Consider the following 24,619-nt stretch of genomic DNA (forward strand, 5'->3'; position numbering starts at 1 on the left):
TGTGCAGTCTTCCTATGCTCAGAGCCTGGTCCAAAGCTAAGCAGAAGTGAGAAGAATAGCAGAGTGATCATTTGACTCAGTAAAAAGGTATTTTGTGGGTCAAATCAGAGTCAAATGAAGCATTGACATTTCAAAAATATCTAATTTAAGATATTTCTCTCAGAAGGTCACTAGAGGCAAAGCCATTGAATTATAAGTATAATATAAAAAAGGGATCATTTATGGTACACACACACTTAGAAATCATCCTTATTAAGCCAGAATTTGGAAAGAAGTAATGTTGTCTTGGTTTTACCCATCTAGGGACACTGGATTTTAAGAGTAAAATAGCATCTGCTAACTCTCTTAGCCAAAGCAAACAGCTGTGAAAGGTTCTTTAAAAACTTTCGAGGGAAGATGCAAAAGCAACTTGGGGATGGACTGGGCTCATCCTCTAGAATGAAAACAAATGATAATGTACTCCATACAGTGATATGTCATCCTGTGCAGTTTTACATGTAATGGATTCTGATACCAATTGCTACTGCTGCTTCCTAAGGAACAAGTGCAGGCTTCCGACTACTGCAGCTAGTTTTGGTCTGCCTGGATCTTCTCCTGCATATGCTAAAGAGTTACGTCTCTATTAAAGTTAACCATGTGTTTTAACATGTGTACTGTAACCCTTTTTTTGTGTAAAATACTAGTAAACTTAACGGAAGCAGGAGCTAAGAACAATACTGCTTAGTTATTTGCCTAAAATTATATGAGCCCTATTTTTATATAAAGAACCATACTTTATTTTAGCTATTTATAATAGCTACTTAGCTATTATAGCAAAAATATTTAATATTTTGCCAATTTCTGACATGGAGATGTCAACACTATGTTAGTGATTAATAGAAATGCCAGTTGTAAACTACTTTGGGGGAGGGGACATTGGTTGTCTTTGTTTTTGTTTTTAGAATAGATATTCTCTGAAGTCTGTTTTGTTTGGTTTTTGAGGTACTGGAGATGGAACCCAGGGGCATTCTACCTCCGAGTTATATTCCCAGCCCTATTTTTTATTCTTTATTTTGAAACAGAGTCTCACTGAGTTGCGGAAGACCTCACTAAGTAGCTGAGGCTGTCCACGAACCTCAGTCCTCCTGTCTCAGCCTCCCGAATGCTGGGATTACAAGCGTGCACCACCATGCCTGGCTTATTTTATTTTATTTTTTATATTAAAACAGGGTCTCACTAAGTTGCTGAGAACTTCACTAAGTAGCTGAAGCTGTTCTCAAACCTGCAATTCTCCTGTCTCAGCCTCCTAATTTTTTTTGTTTTGTTTTGTTTTGAATTTCTGTTACTCAGGAAAGCTTCTGTGATATTTGTTAATACTAAGGGAAAGAACATTTCCTCTCAATAAATGGACCCATATAAGTAAATTGAGCTATTGAAATTTGCTGGTAGTCTGAAACAAGTTCACATGTTAGTATTTTCAGTTTTACGTCTGCAGCTACACATGTGTTATAATAGCAACACATGTGGTCAAGAACTTCCTGGACAGATATCTCATGCAGAGTGTAACTCGGATAGTAAAGCTGAGTTTAGGACATCTGAAGGAGGCATGTGACAGTAGAAGCATGAAGTCACATTGACTCTTAGTTTTTCTATACATTATTGCTGCAGGTGTAATTCAAAGCTCAAAATAAGTAACAGCAATAATGACTGAGACCTACTGAGTGCTCCATGTGCCAGGCATTGCACCAAGCACTCTACTTGGATTGATGCATTTAATCTGCACACATAGATCCCTGTAAAAGACACCTTTTAACTCTGTCTTGCATATGAGAAAGCAACTGTTCAAAAAGGTCAAATATCTATTAAGTGATGAGGGTGGATCGGTAACAAGGTTTTACTCACAACAGTGTATCAGCTTTGCACTCTCATGGTATTTTGTCTACACAAAGTATTTAACATTTAGATTCCAATTCTAATATGCCTAAATTTCCTTAGAATTGATTTTCCAGTCTACATAAAATAATAGGAGATATTTGGCAAAGTCATACTAGAACTTGACTCTTTTATTTTAGAATGTTTTGACTCACCAATATATAAATAATGGAGTTTACAAACAAGTCATAGAATTTTTTTGGCTTGGTTTTTAGTTATGCCATATTATATATACTATTCTGTATGAATATGGTGAGTCTGATTCTTAATGTCACAGTAAGATTATACTGTTCTATATTGTGCGCACACACAAGGCATGGTATTCATATGAAGTTGGAAAAACCATTTTACCTAATACCAAGTGGGTCATTTTTGTCAATAAGTTGGTAGTTCCTACCAAAATTCTTTTTTTATTTTTTGTGGTATTGGGGATGGAACCCAGGGGCCTTCTACCTCCGGGCTACACTCCCAGACCTATTTTTATATTTTTTATTTGGAAACAGGGTCTCTTAAACCAGAAGAGGCTGGCTTTGAACCTGCGCAATCCTCCTGTCTCTGCCTCCCAAGTGTGGGGATTACAAGCATGTGCCACCACGCCTGGCTGTTCCTACCAAAATTTATATCAGCATTTCATTTCTAGAAAATATCCTACAGAAATATTAATATATATTTTCAAGATGTATGTAGAGTTATATTCATTGCAGGATTGTATGTTATAGTCAAGATTTGAGACAATAAATCACCAGGGTGATCTTAGTAACAGCATTCCTTTCAAAGGCCTCAATACAAGATCATATACTTTGAACTTCTCTCTTCCTCCTGCCATACTTCCTCTCTCCTCCTTGCATGGTTGACTCATGGAGAGTCTCACCTTACATGTGACACCTTGTGACTAAAAAGTTGGTTCAGAGCCAGGCATGGTTGCACACACGTATAATCCCAGTACTTGAGAGGTTGAGACAGGGGTATTACAAGTTCAAGGATAGCCTCAGCAAGTAGTGAGACTCTTCTTATTTCAAATAAGAAATAAAGTTGGGCTGGGGGTATAGCTCAAAAGTAGAATGCCTCTGGGCTCAATCCCCAGTACCACACATACACAAAAATAATGGTCCAAAAAAGATAAAAATTAGATTGGGTTCAAATTTAGAACATGGTAAAGAATTTTAGTAAGTGTGGGAAGCTCAGAAACCATATTGGGTCAGAGTTGGGATGAGGCTCATCCTGCAGCGAGGGTGGGGATGGGATGCTGCAGTTTGAATATGGCTTATCCCCCCAAAATGCATGCTGTGGCTCAGTTTCTCAGAACAGCAATGATGGACACTGGCCCTATGGAGGTGCCCGGTCATGGGAGTGGAGCCCTCAGGAATAGATTGATACCGCTTTGTTAAGTGAATGATCCAGTCCATACTCCCCCAGTGGTTTTGTTATCTTGAGAGCTGATTGTTATAATGAATCTGGCTCCTTTTCTTCTCTCCTCTCTTTGTACATACATACTTACCCTTTCTCTTTTCTGCCCTGCCTGGAGCATCTTGAGGCCCATACTAAGAGCAGAACAGACCTAGCCACACATTCTGGGATTTCTGGCCTCCCAAACTGTCAGTGACACAAACCTCTTTTTATTATGAATTTACCCATTCTTCAGATTTGTCATAGCAATAGAAAAAGCACTAAGTCAGGATGGGTACTGGAACTGGGTGAAGCTTGGGAATGGGTCATCAGATGGCTTGGTAACTGAACTGGAGCTAGGGAGGGCAGGGAGTGTCGGGCATACAGGGAGGCTCTTGCTAGAAAGAACAAGAAACTTGAGTTTTAAATTTCATATTGTTTTAGCAACCACCTGGCCAGCTCAGTCGGTAGAGCATGAGACTCTTAAATTTCACATTGTTTTAGTTAACTTGCTTGTTTTTAAATATACTTGTGTGTTGCCGGGCGTGGTGGCGCACGCTTGTAATCCCCGCGCTTGGGAGGCGGAGACAGGAGGATCGCGCAGGTTCGAAGCCAGCCGCGCTGGCGTAAGAGACCCTGTTTCAAAAAATATAAAATAGGTCTGGGAGCGTAGCCCGGAGGTAGAAGGGCTTCCAGGAACCCCAGTACCACCAAAAATAAATAAATAAATAAATAAATAAATAAATAAATAAATAAATAAACAAACTTGTGTTGGTGTATTGTAATCTCACATCATAATGTAGTTCAGAGTGATAGGGACATATGTGCACACATTTGGAGAGCTGTCCCCAGGATCCCACCCTCTGGCTCCCCTTCCCTGTCCATGATCTTGAGATTGGCACACAGCATCATTTGAAGTGTTTCCTTCATCAAGTCTCCCTTCACCCCTCTCTTCCCTCCATTCCTCCACTGATATTTCACTTCCTTTATTTGACGTCCCTCTTGTATCCCAATTTCTTCCTAGTTTCCACCTATAAGAGAAAGCCTATGATCCTTCACTTTCTGTGACTGGATAATCTCCAATTAACTTATTTTAAAATGTATGTAAATAGCTGCATGCTGCTAATCCTACCTCTAGCCCTTACTAGCTGCATGAACTCAGAGAAGTAACTGGAACGCTACCTGGTGATTCTTCGCTCGTTGAATTTTCAGGAAGTACCATCAGAAGAGAACCGTCTGCTTGTTTCTGCCCCGGGCCTTCCCTCAGTCTCACTGGTAGTGTAATCTGGTTTTGCAGGCTGGCATCAGAAGAAAGTATATCTTTAAAGATTTTAAGTGGTTATTGTTTATATAATTGTTAGAACTGACATAAATAACTTTGAGAGTTGTATGATGTATTTCCTAAATTAAAAAACAATTTTAGGAGACTTTTCCATGTGATTAGTCCAAAAGCTCCAAAATCAGAAAATCAGCAAAAATTATTTTATTTCTGTAAATCAATCACTGGTGGATTAAAAAGTAATGTGATAGAATTATTTTATGCTTCCTGTTGTCTTTTGTTTCAGTGTAACCACTCATCATTTTGTATATTCATGAGCATTAATGTAAGTTATGTGGTGCCCTTTGCCCCTCACACTCCTGTCAAACATACATGCTGTCAGGATGGATTAGTTATCATTTATATTTTTCTCTATGGTTCTCATTGGTTAGATCTAAATTTGCCTCTAAGCCGTATGTATGTTATTGACATTTTATTCAGAGATTCAAGGTAGAGCCAGATGATAAAATGAGCCATGCTCTCTGGCAGATTCGTTTACAGCAGTACTCGGCCGTTTGCAGGTGGTTTTCCTGGGCTGTAACAAAGTAAAGCCTAAAGCATCATATTAACGGTGCTGTTCATACGGGTGCTAATACACTCCAAATAAAACCCCCAATTACTAAGCATTTCTGAGTCCCGACAAGACAGTCCCCTGACGTTAATGGCATCTTTATAACCTTTTAAACTTCTTGTCCCTCTGACAGAGCTCTACCATAGCAGCAATGGTTTGCCCTTGGCAAGCACAAACTCATTTTGAGAGGATAATAGGTATTTACTATTTAGATAGCTGGCAATAAAATTTCTCTGAATGAGATTTTCCTGAGAACTATAAACTGATTAAATTACTTTCTTTTAATGGACTAGAAAAGCGTGTAATAATAGTTTGTTGAAGCTTTGTATCCAATGCCTTGCTTCCCTTTTTAGAGAAACAGAAGCAGCCTGGTCGTGGTGAATTATGGAGATTGGTGGAAATATTCTCCATTATATAGCTGATTCTTGTTTTTTTTTTTTTCCTCTGAATTAAAACAATTTTTGAATGAGTTACTTCTGTGAAGACAAAAAGGATGTGGTTGGTGTGTTTGTTCACCTCAAACTTTACTTTAATCAGTTAAAATTTAGCCGTTTTATGCCTCATGAGTTCTCTTTTTAGAAAATACACCCCAAACAGGATATAAATGTGGAAAATGACCCTCTTTTTCTACTTGATACCTTTTTGATTTATTTAAAATAAATGAAAATCAATAAATATTTAAATTATTTTTATTTGTGAGCAGTTTAACAAGAGAATTTTGTTTAATGGTTATTAAATTTAGACCTTATGAAATTCAGCATTGCAGTCTCTGATATAAACTATAAGAAATAAATTTTACATTAGTTTTTTTTAAAAATTACTTAAAATGTACTTCATTATTATAAAACTTAATTAAGGATCTTTTCAAATTTCCACTTAATATTAACTTGTCAATAAGTGTCAGCTAAGAAAAACAATTTCTATTTCTTGATTTTAAATGTGAAAATATACATAAGATACATTTAGTAATTCATACTGTAAACATTTTTCTTTAAAGACAAATCCATTATGGTTCTTGGGGTGACAGCTTGCAGACTATTTTCCAAGGCCATGAATTTTGCACAGAAGTGCATCAAATTCAGTATTTTTATTGGCAGTCAGAATTTCATATTTGTCAGTATAATAAAATTGCGATTGAAATGGGACCTTGAGCATCCTGTCCTTATGTGAAGCACTTTGAATTTGAATATCACACGGATCCTAACTTAGAGTACATTCGTTTCGTCTTAAGCCTTTGGCACTGACACATTATTGCTGGCATTGCTTTTCATTCCAGCAAATCTGTGCTGTTGGCACCACTGGGTACCAGGGACACTAGTCACCATAGTAAAGAAATGAAAAGAGAAACAATAACATTTGTCTCTTTCGAATGATCTTTTCCAGGTCACTGGTACAGACTGTAAAATAATAATTTAGCTCCTATTGGGTCAACTGTGTCTTGTACTTTTCTCTCCCTTCTCAGGGTTTTTATAAATGAACATCAGTGAAATAAGGGCTTGTCTAGTACATTCCTTGGAAATTGCTTTCAGCTTGCTTAGAAAAAACTTAAATAGAAAATTGAGATTAAAGTGGAAATCCATCCTCTTTAATACACAGTTCTACTTAAATTCTGATAATCCTGAAATTATCGGTAAAGTGGACTTAGTAAATGATGGTAGGGATGTAATTCATTATATAGATTTCAGTCATCTCTTCAATAAAACAAATATGGGTTCACTACATTTTTCAGTTTGTCAGGTAATGAGTACCCATCTTTAAAATAGTGTTGGTTTTTTGTTTTCAACATGTCAGTGACCAGTTAAAGCACAAATTTTGTGTTATTATAATGATTTTTATGGAGTTGTCTTTAAAGGTAAATATCACTATGATTATTGCTATACTATAATATACTGCAGTGGTTAAACTTGAATAGAAGCAAAAGAACTTAATGTTTTCTATGTTATCTTAAAGCTTATTCTGATAAAAATGAAGCTAGTAGATTTTTTGCATATAGGAAAATTAATCAGTATATACTTACCAATTTTAAGAGCATAATGAATCTCTAGGTCATTATCATCACCATTATTTTTTATTATTAAATTAGAAACTCAGAGTATTACATATTTGATTCTTGGAGCTTCCATTTTCCAGTGTGAATTAATGCAGTATGTTTTGTCATTCAACAAAACACACAAATCCAAATTTCAACTAAATGTTATACTGCAGTGATGAACTATGTATACACCCAGTGTTGCATTAATATCCATGCCCTTCCCACCCACAATGTTACCTTTGGCACCAGTGTTCATGCTCTTAATTTTATAAACTGGTAAACATTTAATACATGAAATACTTCTTAATAAATAATGCAAGACTGGAGGACCAACAGTGCACTTTCATAGCACTGTTCAAGGGCACACAGTATTTTTCTGGCATGTAGTTTCTCTATTAAACAGTTCTTACATTGAATTTTTCTTTCTTTTAAAGAGATTTTCAATTTTAACATGAGGAAACTGGTGTCATGGGTAAGGCTTTTACATGGAAACAAAGTAGCAGATTGAAGTGGTTTCAGGGCTTTAATCCCTTGGTAAATTAGCCAGCAGGCTAGCCTTTTCATAGACATGCTGAACAACAGGTTGATGCCATTTGGGCATTAGCAGTGAGAAGCACCTGGGGGAATAGGGCATGAATGAGAAGTGCGGGTGGGGAGGAGGCTGTGTGGCTGTTGGCGTTGGCTGGGTCAGCAGCTAGAGCCATTGTATCTGGGACTGAAGGTCCCCTTGTCTGTTTTTCAATTTGCATGCTCTCAAATTCTCAAATTTACTTTAAGGATAACCTTACATTCTGTTATTAACACAGTTTTGAAATTTTACATGAAAACTTAAGTGTCAGTATTTAAATATTTCATATTATAAATTTTTACTTTCTTCTTTTGAAGAGAGATTTGAGGCTTTCAAACTTCTCTGTCAGTTGTTGTTTCTAATTATACAGAGGAAAATGTTTTGTACTGGGCAGGTATAGAATTGATAGGATTTCCAATATTTAAATTAGCTTGCTTATTTGAAAACAAATGGATGCTTAGAAGTGTGAAATTATTGTCTTAAAATATTTTCACAGTTTTCTGAATTTAATTACCTGAAGAAAGAGAATTCTTTTCTATATTGCATAACCAGCAATAGGCAATGTATTTAAATAATACTGTAAATAAAGAATAGTGTGTCTTTTGGGCACAATTAAAACTTAACAGAAAAAAGTATCTACTGAGACTTTAATGAAGGAATGTAGTTTCATGTAAATTGAAAGCAATATATCTAACTTCAGGAAGAGCACATTTTTAAATTATTTTGCATATCATTTCAAATTCCTAATGCAATTGGTACTTTGATATTGATAAATATTAGAATAATACAACATTAAGGAAATTGATAAGGGGCTAAAATTATTAAAAAATTATCTGGTATCCTATGAAGCCCTCTCTCTAGGCTTTTAATTTTTCATTTAGAAGGGGGGATTTAAAGGATCAATATGAAGATCTGTTGATAATATTATATTTAATTAGAGTAATCAAAAACCATGCTCAGAGCATGACACCTGCCAGGGAGAGCTTCAAAAAGATAGTAAGCAGCATGCGTTAGAATCGTCTCTTTTGCTTGTCCACAAGCACTAATCTAGCGTGAGTCCCAAATGGGGCAGCTAGTCAGCTATTTTATTGACTTTGATCTGGTTTGGGGGGCAGTTTATTTTCCCATAATGCCATTGATCAATGATTTCCTTTCAGCAGTGATGTAATTAAAGGGCTTTAGTTGGCTTCTGCTGTGTTGCCTTGAAATTTATTATTCTGGAGATTTAAAGAAGATCGATAGGGTGCAGTGGCCCGATGTTTAGACCGGAGTAGGAGGACCCTACTGAGAGTCTGAGGCGTGCAGAAAACAAGGCTTCCGGACACAAACAAGATGTTTACCTGGGACCTTGAGCTGACCTGTTCACAGCAAATCCTGTGTATAACCAGTAGCATTTTAGTACCTATTTTTATCACAGACTCAAAACTACTTTGTCCTCTTTGTTATTGATTTTTACAGCTTGTTTTAAGGCAATCAAAATCAAATATTCCTGTTGTTAAAGAATTAAAAGTTAAACATATTTGCCAGAAATGCAGAATCCAAATGCATCATCATGAATGGGAATAGAATGTGATTAATATTAGGAATGTAGGTACCTCTAAGGACCCACTACATTAGCTTTATTTTATAACTAAATGTACACAGTTTGTTTTTTTATATGTTTAAAAACATACAAATGTACATGATGGCCAGTATTCCTAAGTGATCAAAAGGTGACATTTGGGTAATGGCATAGGTCCCACCACTAACTGAAATTTAGAATTGTCTCTCTATAGTATTTGGTAAATTAGGAAAATCAATTCCGAGAATCTTCAGTGTGTTAACGGTGTATTCTGAGCTTCTTTTTAGTGTGTTTTAATGAAGGCAAAAATAAATTGAAAACAAAGTAGGCAGATTTAAATTTACGAAGCCATTTTCTGTGCTGCTTCATTAATAAAAATTCTGAAGACAAAAGCAAAGCCTTATTGCCAAAAACAGTTGAAAATCCTGCACATTTCTTTCAGGGAATCTCAGTATATATTTGTATATGTTAGATTTTAAGAGGTCCTGAGGTAATCCTGTTTTACTTTAACAGCATCCTGTAGACTTGCCTGTCCCAGCTCATAGAAGTGGGAGGGAGGGGCTCAATTTTAAAAATGCAAGAGTTAGTGAATGAAACCCTAATAGGGCAAGAGACAGCTGTCCTAAATTCTAACCTTCTTCTTTCATTTCTTGTGTGATTTTTACAAGTTAGATAATCTCTCCATCCTTATCTGTGAAATGAGGAGATGTATTAGAGAGTCTGGTATTGGTTAAGAAAGGATATCCAACGTCCTAAGGAGCTTTTTTTTCTTTTCTTTTCTTTTTTCTTTTCTTTTCTTTTTTTTTTTTTTTTTTTTTTTTGGTGGTACTGGGGTTCCTGGAAGCCCTTCTACCTCCGGTCTACACTCCCAAACATATTTTATATTTTTGAAACAGGGTCTCGTAAGCCAGCGCGACTGGCTTCGAACCTGTGCGATCCTCCTGTCTCCACCTCCCAAGCATGGCGATTACAAGCGTGCCCCACCTCACCCGGCCCTAAGGAGCTTTTCTAAGTAGCATTTCACCAGCTTCTCTTTTTCATGTTGAGATTGACCTTAGATGCTTTGACCAGGAGACTAGTTGTGTCAGCTTCATATATATATATATATATATATATATATATATATATATATATATATATAGTGTGCGTGTGTGTGTGTGTGTGTGTGGTGCTGGGGATTGAACTCAGGGGCATTCTCCCTCTGACATATACTCCTAGCTCTTTATTTTTGAAACAGGGTCTCAGTAAGTTGCAAAAAGCCTCACAAAGTAGCTGAGGCTGACTGCAAACCTGGATCCTCCTGTTTCAGCCCCCCAAGTACTGGGATTACAAGTGTGCGCCACCATGCCTGGCTTATTTTTCAATATCTTTATTTGGTGCATTGTAATTAAACATCAGAATGAGATTCTGAATGAGGTTCAATAAAAGCATACATATATATATATATATATATATATATATATATATATATATAGCACTTGGTGTGTTTTTCTCTAGATCTCACCCAAATCCCTCCCCTTCCCCTACTTATTATTGAGATTGGTATGATAACTCCATATATGTATACAGCATTATTTAACTGTTTTCTTCATCAAATCTCCTCCCCTCTTCTTCATATTCTCCTATACCATTCTACTGCTATCTCTCCTCATTTTTTGAAGTTTCTTCTGTTTTCTATTTTTTTTCTATCTTCATATGAGAGAAAATATGACCTTTGACTTTCTGAGACTGGCTCATCTCATTTAGCACAATGTTGTCTTTTGTTCTTCATTATAGCTGAACAAAATTCCATTGTGTGTGCATATACCACACTTTTATAATCCATCTGTTGTTAGACACCTAGGCTGGTTCCATAATTTGGCTATCATGAATGGTGCTGCTATAAAGATGACCATGTGTTTATTACTCTAATATTAAGACTTCAATTCCTTTGGAAAGGTACCTAGGAATAGTATAGTTGGGTCAATAAATATATGACAAGATGTTCGACATCATGAGCAGTCAGGGTAATATAAATCAAAACTACATCAAGATTCCATCTAACTTTAATTAGAATGGTAATCATTTTAAGCTCATTGTGTGCATGTATGTTCCTGCTATCTGAATCACACTATGATGTGAGACTACAAGGTACCCAACAAAAGTATTTTTTTATTTGCATCTCTCCAATTGGTAATGCTGTTGAGCATTTTTCATGCATTTATTGGCCATTTGAGTTTCTTTTTTCATGAAGTGTCTATTTAGTTCAATTGCCCATTTTTTATTGGGTTTTTTGTTTTCTTAGTGCTGAGTTTCTTGAGTTCTGTGAATAGTCGAGATATTAGTACTCTATCAAAGGAATAGATGGCAAAATCTTCTCCCCTTCTGTTGGTTTTCGGTTGAGGTTCATGATAGTTCTCTTTTCTGTTCAACTAGAATGGCAATCATTCAAAACACAGGCAACAACAAATGCTGGTGAGCGTGTGGCAAAGTGGGAACTCTAATACATGTTTGGTGGGGCTCCAAATTAGTGTAACCACTTTGGAAAACTGTATGGAGGATCATCAGAAAAATGAGAATGAACTTACCATATGATCTAGCAAAACCACTTCTGGGTATCTAACCAAAAGAATGGAAACCAAACTACCAAACTAATGTATGTTTATCTGTGTTTATAGCTGCACAATTCACTATTATCAAACTATGGAACCAGCCAAGATATCCATCAACAGATGGATGGACTACAAAACTATGGGATATGTACACAATGGAGTTTCACTCAACCATAAAGAAAAATACAATTATGTCATTTACAGGAAAATGGATGGAACTGGAGAACATTATGCCAAGTGAGATTAGCAGTCACAAAAAATAAGAAATTGGATGCTCTCCCTAATATGTGAAAGCTAGGGAGAAAATGGGTCATAGGAGGAACTGTAGATGAAGAAAGAGATACTATAGATAAGCAAATAAGGGGACCTAACTGAGGGGATGGGAAGTGGGAAAAGGGAAAAGGGAAATTCTCTCATATTCATGATATACATTCACAAACATATCAAAGTCAATCACTAAGCCAAACATGAGAAGGAAGGAGGGGGAGTGAATGGGGCAGGAATTGGGAAAGGGCTAATTGGGTGATGAGTGCATGCATGCCTCCATCTTATACTCCCTTAGATATATGACTACAGTGCACCAAAAAAAATTTTTTAAGTATGTTTTTTAAAAAAGAATATTGACGCTTTCCGTCTGGCGGCAGCCATCAGGTAAGCCAAGATGGGCGCGTACAAGTACATCCAGGAGCTATGGAGGAAGAAGCAGTCGGACATGATGCGCTTTCTGCTGCGGGTCCGCTGCTGGCAGTATCTCCAGCTCTCGGCGCTGCACCGGGCTCCCCACCCCACCCGGCCAGATAAAGCGCGCAGGCAGGAATACGAAGCCAAGCAAGGCTGTCATATACAGGATTCGGGCGCGTCGGGGTGGCCGCAATCGCCCGGTTCCTAAGGGTGCAACCTATGGCAAGCCTGTCCGTCATGGCGTTAACCAGCTAAAGTTTGCACGAAGCCTTCAGTCTGTGGCCGAGGAGAGAGCTGGACGCCACTGTGGGGCTCTGGGAGTCCTGAATTCTCACTGCGTTGGTGAAGATTCCACATACAGATTCTTTGAGGTTATCCTCATTGATCCACAAAGCTACCAGAAGAAATACTGACACCCAGTGGGTCACTAAGCCGGTCCACAAGCACAGGGAGAGGCGCGGGCTGACGTCTGCAGGCCGCAAGAGTCGCGGCCTTGGAAAGGGCCACAAGTTCCACCACACTATCGGTGGTTCCCGCTGCGCAGCCTGGAGAAGGCGTAATACTCTCCGGCTCCACCGTTACCGCTAATATAAGTGATGTTTGTAAGATTCATACCTAATAAACAATTTAGGACCAAAAATACGAATATTGACAATAATAATAAATTGTTTGCTAGCAAGGATGTGTGGAAATAGGAACTCTTAAAGCACCATTGATGAGACTGCAACTTCGTACGGCCACTAATGCAGATCAGTATGGAGATTCCTCAGAAAACTGGGAATGGAACAGCTTTACTTTTAGGAAGTCTCAGTAATCAAAGGCATGTAGAAAACAGTTATAAGTCAAAGAGGAAACCAGCAGTTTATCACTTTGCTGCATATAGGCAACACTGAGCCTCCTGATAAAGAGGCCATTTAGCCAAGAACAAAAGTGGTAATGCAGACATAGTCTAATAATGTGCCATCTCAATAAACACTATCTTGCAAACATTACCAAGACCATATGTCATAGCCAAGGCATAACAGCTAAATAGCCATAGCAGAAAAATACGAGCAAATTAGATTTTGCTTACACTTTAATTACCTATAATAGTCATTTAGGAGGTACTAAGATTCTATAACTTCGTATAGGAACATTAATGTTCCTATAAGAACTTAGGATCATTTAGGAGGTGTAACCTCTCATTCCTTGTTGTCTTAGTCAAATGCTACATTTGAGTGCAGTATATGAAGATAAGAGGATCTAGAAGGTTAAGAATGAGTCTCACTTCTGGGGACTGACAGGTCAGAACAAAACATGTAAAGAAAGATGTGTAAAATACTAAAATATAAGGCAGAAGAAATGAGGTCACAAATAAAGGTATAGTGAAACCTACTAGAGGAAGCTAAAGCTCAGTACTATATTTTTATGTTTCTTGCCTGATTTATTTTTTGCTTTAATTTTACTTCATGATGCTCATCATTTCCTAGCGTTATATTTTATTCCTGGTTAGTGATTTAGCATCAGGCTTTCCTAGTAAAAAGTAACCTCGCTAAAGGCAAGAATTGCACCTACTTGTTCTTATAACATATCGCCCTTTCTTACAGAGTGGCCACATGAAGTAGGTGCTCATTAATGTTTTCAGGGTCTTAAGAGCTATTGTCTGTACCCACAGAGAGTAACAGGGTACAAACCATGCTGTAGGAAGGTAACTTTGGGGATGGAAGGAAGGTTATGATGAATTGTTCCATGAATGAGATGAAAAAAAAAATCAAGAACTAGAACCACCATATTAATAATAATAATATGGGGCAAATGAAAAATATTATTTATGATTTTTAATATATAGGTGATGAAAATGATCAAATGTAGGAGAGGTAAAACCATCTGAATAAATTATGAAATGGGGGAGAGGAAGCATAGGATAACAAGTGGGCCTTAGAGAAGATAAATTTCATTAGGATACTGTTTGTTGCATAAAGCATGAATTTTACATAATCAGTATTTTTAAAAACTAAGTTGTTGGCATTATACTAATAGTGATTATTTTTATACTTGCACTATATTTTGAAACCAAATTCGTTGACTAGCTAATTGTTCTCCATGCCCCATATTACTATTATTTAATCTCAGTTCAGTAATACAAGCTCCTTCTCAGCCTTTCCTTTTCTGTTCTCTATAAGTGCTCCTTATAAAAACGGTCCTATGTGCTGGGCTTGGTGGCGCAGGCTTATAATCCCCGCGCTTGGTTCGAAACCAGCCGCGCTGGCTTAAGAAACGGTTTCCAAATAAGAATATAAAAAATAGGTCTGGGAGTGTAGCCCGGAGGTAAAAGGGCTTCCAGGAACCCCAGTACCACCACCAAAAAAAAAAAAAAGGTCCTGTGCTTTTTTTCCCTTTCTCTACACTTTCATTTTAAGTTATCATATCCTTCTCCAGATGCCAGGTTTCATCTATATGCAAGAAGTCCTGAATTCCAGCCCATGCCTCTCTTCTGAGTTCTAGACTTGCGTAGTTACTGCTAGTCACCTCTACTTCAAACAGACAACTTGCCCTGAATTCTTTTATCTTCCTACCCTATTCTCAGCTGGCTCCTGTTGCAATGTCCTCTATAACATCTTTCCCATTACTCAGAAGAGCAATTTTGTGAGTTCCTCTTCTACTGCATTCATTCTATCACTGTGCTCTGTAGAGTTTGCCTTCTAAAATACATCTTCTGCCGGGCGTGGTGGCGCACGCTTGTAATCCCCACGCTTGGGAGGCTGAGACAGGAGGATCACACAGATTCGAAGCCAGCCTCAGCTACTTAGTGAGGCTCTCAGCAAATTAGTGAGACCCTGTTTCCAAATAAAATAAAAATAGGTCTGGGAGTGTGACCCGGAGGTAGAAAGCCCCTGGGTTCTACCCCCAGTACCACCATAAATACATACATACATACATACATACATACATACATACATACATACATACATCTTCTGTCCTAAGCAGGACAACATCAGTTCTTGAAACACCCTTCTAACTCATCTGCCCACAGTCTTACTCCTTATAACCCACAAAGCACCCAGAGTGGTCTTCTTAGACTGTGAATAGAATCCTATAAATCTCCTGCACTTACTCCTTCAGTGACCTCCATTTGCCCCTAGGATAAATTCTGAATTCTTAGTAATAGCACAAGTTGTTCCACAATTTACCCATGTTATTCCTCCAGCCTCATCTTAGACCACTCTACTAAAGTCTAAATGGCCTGATTTTAGTTTCCTAGTATGCATTTATTTTTCCAATTGCCTGAAATACTTGCCTCTTCTCTCCCAGATTAATTTAGGTCTATTATTAAGGTTTCAAATTAAATCTGAAATCTCAGTGAAGTCTTCTTGACACCAAACACTAGATTTTAGCAGCCCCTTTGATATCATTGCAAACTTTCCATTCATTGCTATTAAAACAGCTTTTAATTTGGTGGTTTTTATGTTTGACTTTTCTCTCTTTATTTTACTGGATCTGACTGTACCTTTTTTGTAAACTGTGTCCTCCAAACCTGGCATCATTCCTAGCATATGGAAGATGTTCAGTAAGTATCTTTCTTTGTAAAAATCATTGAGCTGTTTTGTAATTTCAGCCATTCGGTGTTTTACAGTTCTGTTTAGTTTTTTTCTCTGCCCTTATGGAATATAAACTATAACCCACATGAATTAAGAAATATCACCAAGTTATTATGAGCATATCCTCAGGTAGTACCACCTCATTGCAGAGAGAGAACACTTTGCCAGCCTGTCAGAAGCTCCTGTGTTCTCCTTCCTCTGTGACCACCACCTTCCCCTTTGGTATGTTGATTACTTCCTTGTTTTTCTCTATAATTTTACTAAGAATGTACTGCTAAGTCCAGCACTATAATTACATTTTTACCTGTGTTAAATTGGAATCAGAGGGTATGAATTCTTTTAGGTCCTCTTTTTCTCAGTGTCTTTAAGATAAACTTGTTTGCAGGTAACTATAGTATACTCATTCTGTCTAATAACATATTCCAGTGGATGAATATACTGTCGATTTTAACCTATCTGCTATTGATGGACTTTTGGATAATCTCCAGTTTGGAGCTTGTATAAACTGGATGCTCAGAAGAGTCTTGTAAAACAAAACAAAACAAAAAATGTTTCCTGGCACACTGGAGCTGATCTTCTCTATGCTCCAAACCTAAGAGTAGAATTGCCATGTCAGAGGGAATATGTGATTTCAGATTTATTAGGCAATGTTACACTTTTCCAAAGGGGTTATGCTGGTTCACTCTTCACCAGTAGTGTGTAAGAGTTCCCATTGCTCTTCTCTTCAGTGCTTAGTGTGGCCAAACTTTTGTTTGAAATTTCAACTTAGAGGATGGGGGATGTGCCTCAGAAGTAGAGTGATTGCCTCACATGTACAAGGCCCTGGTTTAATCTCCAGCATTGAAAAATGTAAAAACAAAAACAACACTTTAGTAATTTTACTTTTGTTACCAAATTAAAATTATCATCTCTGATTTACCAAAAAGGGTTAGCATTTTTTCCTGTTTATTAGTCATTTGCATTGTTTGCTTTACAAAGTGTCTACTTAAATGTTTAGTCCATTTTTCTATTGGTTCTGGTTTCTCTTTATTTTTTTATTTTATTTTATTTTATTTTTTGGTGGTAGTACTGGGGTTCCTGGAAGCCCTTCTACCTCCGGGCTACACTCCCAGACCAATTTTTACTCTTTTTTAAATTTGGAAACAGGGTCTCTTAAGCCAGCATGGCTGACTTCGAACTCGTGCGATCCTCCTGTTTCCGCCTCCCAAGCGCCGGGATTACAAGTGTGTGCCACCACGCCTGGCTCTGGTTTCTCTTTATTGATTTGAAGGAACTCTTGGTATATTCTGGTTACAAGTTGCTTGGTTACAATCAATAAATACTTATGAATGACTGAATATAGCTCTTTCCAGTGTGCTCATCCTCTAGAGTTGACAGTATCAGTGTTCATTCTGTTTTTGGTTGTGATCCATTGTTTGAAATCTCTGTTATCTGCCATTTGTATCACAAAGACTATTCAAGAGGATAGCTAAACTTTTTAAATGTCTCTCATGTTGATATGAAAAAGAGTTAATTTCCAACTTGCTTAAAGACATTACATTGTTTTCCTTTTTTATTTAGTATTATAATCAGGTGAAGATTATTTTATTTTTAATTTTTTATTGGTACACTGTAGTCATACATCTTAATGGGGTACAAGATGGTGGAGACATACATGCATATATCATATATCATATGTTGAACCAAAGCAACATTCCCCCTCTGTATCCCCTTTGGATAGCTGTATTATAAAACTTACTATTGCAGTTTCTAAAAATGGACTCTCTTGTCTACCTCCTATCCTGGGCTTATTTCTTTATAACTTCTCTAAGTCATCTCTGCATCTTCTCACCTAGAATAATGATATATTAAGTGTCCTTTTTTAGTATTTGTGCTTTATGAGGACAACAAAGGATCCTCTGTAAACACATGCAGTGCAGGTCCTGTTTGGGTGCCTCCATGACTTCATTGTCAGGTAAAAGCATCTCCCCTTGTCCCTGTGTAAGTTCCTGGCACACAGCGAACACTTCTCAGTGTTTTTATTTGAAGGTGATGTGAGATAGGAAAGTGGAGAATATATTACAAGGATCTCTTTTCTTTTGATTTATACCTGTACAAGCTGCTTTCTGTTTCCAGAGGGTTAGGTCTTAAGAAATTGGCTAAGCCCTGATTTTGTTTCTTTTTTTTTTTAGTGGGTATAGAGGGTTCGTGGAGGAGCTCTTGGGATCGAGCCCAGTCCGTCTCACATGCTAGGCCGTCCCCACTACACAGTTACAGCCCCAGCCCTAGCTTATTCTTTTCTCTGATGAAGTGACCCTCCTTAAAAGATTATGTATATTTGAAAATTGTTGGTTTTATGAAATAAGAAGAGTACTTTTCGGTCATGGGTGCCCTTATCTGAAGTGCTTGTGGACCAGAGGTGTTTCCGATTTTATAGTTTTTGGTGTTAGGAGATATTTGCACTGACTTACTAATTGAGTATCTCTAATTCAAAAATTTAAAATCTGAAATGCTCCCCCAAATTCAGTTTTTTGAGTACCCTTTTTCAGAGCATTTTGGATTTTTAATTTTTGGACTAAGCATACTCAGTCTGTACTTCTTCCTTTTGCCTTTTATTGAATGTGATGGATTTGGTTTAGAGCTCTAGAGGCAGACTGCCTGGATTAGTTTTGCCTCTGTCATTGGATAATCACCAAAATCCTCCCTGACTTAGTTTCCTCTGAGGCAAAAAAATAGGGTATAAATATTAAACATTAAATAAGTTGATACATGAAAACCACTTAGGAAAACTGCTAGGACGTAATAATCCAGTAAATATTGGCTTTTCTTTTTTATTATCCATGTTAATTAATGGTGCCATGCAAACTGATTCAACTAGAATTCATTATAGAAAAAAATAGAAACTATTGGTTATTTGTTATTTCTGGCAGATCTTATAATTTTGTATCTTTGCTTCTTAGAGAAGATAAAGAGCTTGGCATGGCTATCATTTTATGTAATATTAAAATAAATTATTATAATTGGTTCATGGCAGTCTTTATTAGTAGCAATATTTGACTTCAAAATAGTTAATTTGAATAGATTTGCATTTAATAACTATTCCTAAGTTGTTTTTGCTTTATGAGGTTTTTTTAATCACTCTTTTAAAATTCCGTGGAATTAGGAATGTGATCTATCTAGACTTGCCCTTTGTCATGTCTTAAACTATTCTAATTGTTCAGGTCAGAAAGCCACATCTTTTATCCTGAAGATCAGTGGGTCTATATCACACATACTCAATACCTATTAGGTACTCTAATGCTTCTTTAATTTAATTTAGTCATCTCTTACCTTTTTTTTTTTTTTTTTTAGACAGGGTTCTTGCTATGCTGCCCAGGCTGGCCTTCAACTTACAGTCCTACTTCAGCTGCTCTGTAACTGGAGTTGCAGGCATGCATCCCTGCACCCAGCTCTAGTCATTTCCTATCTTCAGTTATCATCCTACTGATAATTTATATGGATTGTTTTTTTTATTTATTTTCTACTTTCCTTTTACTGGTCTTTCTCTTTTATTAACTTTATTCCTTAATTATTTTAATAATTTTAATTTGCATCCATTTTACAACATGGCTCCAAAATTCTTGGACACTTCCCCCAATGAAGAGTAGGTCTGTGATACTTCCTTTTGAATCTGGGCTTTGTGACGAATTGACCATTGGAATACAGCAAATTAATGCCATTCTGGTTTCTAGGACCAGATCTTTTAAGAAATCGACAACTTCCACTTCTAGGCCCTTGTGAAGCTTTCTGTTGGAAACCCACCTCCACACTGTGATAAAGCCAAACAGCCTTGTAGAGGGGACGCATGTGTTTTGGCTCATAACGCCACTGAACTCCTAGCCCTCAGCATCCACGGGCACATGACTGAGCAACCTTTAGGGAGCACAGCCCTGGCCATCGACGAGTCAGTCCTCACCTCTGTGTTACCCAGTACTTGCAGCATGGAGCAGAGGCATGCTCCCCTGGCCAGCACTGCCAAGTGCAGTCATACCCAAATGGTTGTGGTTGTGTTGAAAATGAGTCTGGGTTCGTTTATTCTATAGCAAAGATAGGTGTGTAAGGGTGAACACGTTTTTTCACTTTTTTATAGTATTGTGCAAATAAAACAAAGTAAGAATTTCATCACTTCTCTTGGAATGTGTATATTTTCTTGCACTTCTGACTGTAGTAACTGAAGCTGTCTTCATATGATTATCCTACTTTGTGTACAGCAGGTATTGTAAATGCAGTGTGCTGGGCTGTATCTCTAGTGTATTGCTTGCTGAGCCATGTTCCTTTTCTTGCTGAGTAGACGACACTTCAGAACTCTCAGTGCAACTCTTCTGTTACCATCAGAGCTGTTGAAATGGACATCTGAGGTGAGGCCTCGAGTGCATTCCAGCTTTACACAAAATGCCACCCTGAGGTACAATCCCGTTCCCATTCCCAAAGCTGCTCTGATGCCCATATCACTCTGCTCTCCTAATGATGTTTCACTTAATGACAGACAGGTCTCTGCTTCACGTGCTAGTTGTTTCTCTTTCCTCTCCCTTTAGCCCATCCAGTAGCTTTTATATAGAAATGAAAAGTTACCTAACTCTGTGGGAAAAAGTCAATCTTAGATTTCCCTAAGAGGACAATATGATGAGTGGGAAAAACTTACAGTTTTGTAAAAAACAATTTTCACTGTAGACAAAAATATGAGAAATAAGTATAAGAATGATGAGATCATTGGCAAAATTTTATAGCACATCTGAGAATGCTTGGTAAGGGAACTTAAGTCAGTTAAGGGCATGCTGCATTCCTGGTGCTGGATATCTTAGATGCTTTTACTTTTTTTTGAGCATCAGATTATACCTATAGGGAAAATATTACAATCCAATGTTTTTTCTTTTTGTAGATTTGTTGATAATTTGTTCTTATTTGTATTTTTTATAAATTCTCCGAAGGATTCTATGGCAAAGTAATAAAATGTTACTATATGATATTTTATTTTAAGAAAAAATAGACATTGGAGTAATCATTCAAGAATAGGAAAAAATAAAGGCAGGCATGGTGGTGCACACTTATAATCCCAGTAATTGGGAGGCTGAGACAGAAGCATCGCAGGTTCTCAGCCAGCCTCAGCTACTTCCTCCACAACTTAGGGAGACCCTGTTTCAAAATTAAGAATACCTATATGTTGAAGATTTATGAGGGTGTGGCTAGTTGTAGAATATGAGGCAGTCACATGCATTTTTTAATGAAATTATGAAGTAGGAGACTGAAAAGCCCCCCAAATATCAAAATGGCATACACTGAAGCTTATCTGTTAATCTAAAACCAAAACTTACCCAAATATGGAAAAAATGCCAGTTTTTGAAGCTATATTCAGTGGCTGGAAAGACGTACTACATTTGTGTCTGGTTTTTGCTTGTATCTTTCCAATTATTAGATGATTTTAGTGTTATAAAGTATCTATGACTCACATGAAAACAAAAATAAGAATAAAAAATAGAGCTGGAAGTATAGCTTGAAGGTAGAATACCCCTGGGTTTCAACCCTAGTTCTGGGCGGGGGGGGGGGGACACCAAAACACCAGTACTTGGGAGGATTGCAGTTTTGCAGCCAGCCTCATCTATTTAGTGAGAACTTGTTTCAAAGTAAAGAATAAAAATAGGGCTGGGGGTGGAGCTTGGAGGTAGATGCCCCTATGTTCAATCCCCAATACTGGAAAAAAAAAAAAAAAAAAGAGCCAGTCAAGTCAAGCCAGGCATGGTGGTATATCCTGTAATCCCAATATTTGGGAGGATAAGATAGGTTCACAGGTTCTAGGACAGCCTCAGCAACTTAGCAAGGCTCTCAGCAACTTAGTAAGGCCCCATTTCCAAATAAAACATAAGATAGGGCTAGAATAAGAATAAGAATGCCCCTGGGTTCAGTCCCCAGCACCACAAAAACAAAGAGGAGGAGAAGGAACACAGTTGAGGCCAGCCTCAGCAAGTTAGGGAGACCCTGTTTCAAAATTCAAAAATGAGGCTGGGGGTATAGCTCACAGGTAGAATTCCTCTGGGTTCAGGTCCAGTTTAAAAAAAAAAAAAATCTGTCAAGTCATTGGACCTTATCCTGAATAACTGTACCTTATCCTGTCAGCCAAAGCCAAAAGGCAAATTCACAAAGACAACCTCAAGTTTCACAGGAGGGCTTGTCCTAGAAGGGAATTCTCACATGGAACTGTATGTATATGTAATTTTCATATAAAATGATTGTAAGAACCCTAATACTCTTAATATCTTTTGTTGTTATTATTATATTTTTGTTGCTGGGTTTTTTTTGTTGTTGTTTTGCTTTTGCAGTACTAGAGATGGAACCCAGGGGCATTCTCCAAGCTATTCCCCCAGTCCTATTTTTTCTTTATTTTGAAACAGAGTCTCACTGAGTTGCAGAGGGCCTCACTTAAGTAGCTGAGGCTGGCTGGGAACCTGCCATCCTCTTGTCTCACCCTCCCAAGTCCTGGGATTATAAACATACACCACCACACCTGGCTATCTTTTTTATCATCATCATTACGACTATTGTGTGATATAGCATAAAATATTCTCAACACTCATTGCAAGAAACACTACAGCATGTTTCATGAATCTCTTTACTTTTAATGTCCATCAGTAAAATCCAAGGATATGACCATAAAAAGCAACATAGTCAAATCCAGTGTGTTCAGCTAATATGCTCCAAGTAGATGGCACTCTGGTGGATCTGCTTGATCTAATTAAAAGCTGCTATATATAAAGAAGCAGAGCAAGTACTGTTTTCCCAGTAACTCTTCCTGTGTGACATTCCTCCTAGCCAGATGCTTTTGGTAGTTAACCAGGAGTTGATTCAGACTTCTCTGCTCTTAGATTGCCTAAAGTGTGATCATGGGATGGGGTTGGTTCAGGATGGGTCTTTAAATTTTGGAGATCCCATAAGCAGGAGACATGGTGATGTTCTTTTATGGCACCTGAGGTTGCTAAGGGGTGCCTCCCCCCCCCGCCATGGCCAGCACCTACACAGGAAAGTGGCCTGAAGGGACACGTGTAGGCCGAGCCTGCACTTTTTCTCAGCATTGTTGCTGTAATAGCAGCATATGGGTCCCAGTGTGTTGAAGCCTTGAACAGAGCAGAAGGTTCCAGATCACTTCACATATCTTAGTAGCCACTTACTAGGGTCCCAAGAAATTCTTGGGAGTGTTGCCACCAGGAGTCAAACTTGATAAAAGTAGCTTCAAAAGAAATGAGCAAGATTAAGTCATCCATTTGATTAAAAATGCAAGATTAGACAAAACATGAGATTATAGTTCTCTGCCACCAGAACTGCTGAAATCCTGTCTTTATTTTCTCTTCTTCTCACCAACCAGTTTATTGTAATCAGTTTCATGCAAGCGGTACTACCTAGATGGATTCAAAATACGGTTTATCTCACTTCTCACCTTCAAAACAGATGATCTAAATTTATTATCAAGTGACTTCTCAAGCAGGTGTTTCTGGTCCCAGTCCAAAAGGGGCCTAGGATTTTGACATTCAAAGCTTTCTAGTGTTAAAGAGATGAAGACAAAGCAGGTATTGAAGACATCAGCTAGAATCTGTGTTGTTGTTGTTGTTGTTGTTGTTGTTTTTAACTTATTGGTGCATTATAATTATACTTGAATATGAGGTTCATTCAAAATAATTTGGTTGATTTCACTCCCGATTACCTCCCCTTTCCCATCCTTCCTCCTAGCCCCCCTCTTTTCCTCTGCTCTACTGGTCTGCTATTTTGAGATTCTCTTTTATTTTTTTTTAATTATTATTTCTAATGTCCACATAAAAAAGAAAAAACACAACTCTCAACTTTCTGAGTTTGGCTCATTGCACTTGGCACGATGCTCTCCAGGCCCGTCAGTTTATCAGCAAATGATGCTCAGCCTTCTCTATTGTGTATATACGCCACATTTTCTTTATCCATTTTCCTGTTGATGGACACCTAGGCTGGTTCTGTACCTTGTCTATCATGAATTGCACTGCTATAAACATGGGTATGTGTGTATCAATATAATTTGGTGACTTCAGTTCTTTGAGGTAAATACCAAGGAATACTATAGCTGGGACCTAGGGTGGTTTCGTTCCTAGTCTTCTGAGGAGTTTCCACAGTGGTTGTACTAATCTACAGTTCCATCAACACTGTGTAAATGTTCATTTTCTTCACTAGCATTTATTATTTGTATTTTTAAAATTTTTTTATTGGTGTATTGTAGTCATACATCATAATGGAGTACAAGATGGTAGAGGCACATGTGTATTCTTGATGGTTCCCATTCTAAGTGGGATGGGTTGAATCCTTGGTGTAAGGTTTTTTGGGTTTTGTTTTTTGCTTTTGTTTTGCGATATTGGGGTTGGAACCCAGAGGCATTCTACTTCCAAGCTACACC

The 24,619-nt window shown here is 37.6% G+C and overlaps 1 protein-coding gene and 1 pseudogene across 2 annotated transcripts in view; both read left to right on the forward strand.

The window, feature by feature from the left end:
* Window positions 1-24,619, forward strand: part of RSRC1 (arginine and serine rich coiled-coil 1) — a gene marked incomplete at its 3' end in the record, with an annotated part of 324,240 nt that overhangs the window by 209,220 nt on the left and 90,401 nt on the right. The window lies entirely within an intron of this gene.
* LOC308263762 (large ribosomal subunit protein eL15-like) lies at window positions 12,600-13,207 on the forward strand (annotated as a pseudogene). Its single transcript has one exon. The product of its transcript is annotated as a large ribosomal subunit protein eL15-like (transcript).

This window comes from Muscardinus avellanarius (assembly GCF_963383645.1).
Source record: "Muscardinus avellanarius genome assembly, chromosome: 5".
NCBI classification, from domain to species: domain Eukaryota; kingdom Metazoa; phylum Chordata; class Mammalia; order Rodentia; family Gliridae; genus Muscardinus; species Muscardinus avellanarius.